This window comes from Arachis ipaensis, chromosome B5 (genome assembly GCF_059453495.1).
Source record: "Arachis ipaensis isolate K30076 ecotype BB chromosome B5, ASM5945349v1, whole genome shotgun sequence".
Lineage (NCBI taxonomy): Eukaryota > Viridiplantae > Streptophyta > Magnoliopsida > Fabales > Fabaceae > Arachis > Arachis ipaensis.
The window spans coordinates 38,705,056-38,706,619 of NC_142440.1; the positions used below are offsets into that span (position 1 = coordinate 38,705,056).

Genomic DNA, 1,564 nt, shown 5'->3' on the forward strand with positions numbered 1-1,564 from the left:
AGGCTGAGAGCTGAGGTGCAAACATTCAGGCAGCAGGATGGTGAGACTTTATATGAAGCATGGGAGAGGTTCAAGGACCTGACAAGAAGGTGCCCACCAGATATGTTCAATGAATGGGTGCAGCTATACATTTTCTATGAAGGCCTTTCTTATGAATCAAAGAAGGCAGTAGATCATTCATCCGGGGATCTCTGAACAAGAAGAAGACCATTGAGGAGGCCATAGATGTCATTGAAACTGTAGCAGAGAATGACTATTTCTATGCTTCTGAAAGAGGCAACACTAGAGGAGTGATGGAACTAAACAATGTGGATGCACTGCTGGCCCAGAACAAGCTTATTACCAAGCAGCTGGCTGACCTCACCAAGAAGATGGAGAGGAACCAAGTGGCAGGAATCACCACCTCATCAGCAACCCAAGAGGGAGTGAATGCTGAGGCAGAGGAGGAGCAAGAACAAGCCAACTACATTGGAAACTCACCCAGGCAGACCCATGATCCTTACTCCAAAACGTATAACCCTGGTTGGAGGAATCACCCAAACTTTGGATGGAGAAATCAACAAGATTAAAGCCAAGATCAGAGACGTCACAACCCCAACAACCATGCAGCTCACCAACATTCCACACAGAGATCATATCAGCACCACCCTAGCAACACCTCTCCACATCCATACCAAAACCAAAATGACCCAACTCACCCATCCACTCTCAACTCACCATCATCTGAAGAAAGACTCTCCAAAATTGAGACTCTGCTTGAAGGCATGCAAAGAGATTCAAGATAATAAGGTATTCAAAGAGGAGGTGCGAGCTAGTATCAAGAACCAGGGGGACACCATCAAGAGGCTGGAATTTCAAGTGGGATGCTTATCTGAAAAGATTCCCAAACCTACTGATAGCTTCCCAAGTGACACAGAGAAAAATCTGAGAGGTGAAGCAAAGAAAGTCAGATGGGAAGATTGCAAGATTGTTACTATCAGCAATAAGGAGACTGAGGAAAAGCAAAACAAGCCATTAGAACAACTTGGAGAGACATCAGCAGAGAAACAGGAAAAAGATCACCAAGAACCCAAAATTTCACAAAAAGAGCTGACACAGAAGGAGCTGCTGAAACTCTATGCACCGTTTCCCCAATTACTCAATGGTGCTGTAGAGAAGAGAATATACTCAAGGTTTCTTGACCTATTTGCATCCCTCCATGTAAACATACCATTCATCAAGGCCCTCCAACAAATGCCCTCATATATTAAGTATATGAAGGAGCTGCTGACCAGGAAAAGCTCACTCAAGGGAGGACAAACAATAGTGATGAATAAGGAGTGCAGTGCTCTCATTCAACCAGAGTTGCCTATAAAAAGGAAGGACCCAGGGAGTTTTCACATCCCCTGTGCCATAGGAGAAACAATGTTTGATAAAGCACTCTGAGATTTGGGAGCAAGCATCAACTTAATGCCTTTATCCCTTATGAAAAGGCTGCAGATCAATGAGATAATACCCACAGATGTAGTTATCAGGCTGGCTGACAAAACTCAAAAACAAGTAGTAGGAGTGGTTGAAAATGTGC

The 1,564-nt window shown here is 44.1% G+C and overlaps 1 non-coding gene across 1 annotated transcript; it reads right to left on the minus strand.

The window, feature by feature from the left end:
* On the minus strand, positions 1–107 carry LOC148563908 (small nucleolar RNA R71). Its single transcript, XR_015884006.1, has one exon. It is a non-coding gene; the product is annotated as a small nucleolar RNA R71 (small nucleolar RNA).
* Positions 108–1,564: the final 1,457 nt, after the last annotated feature.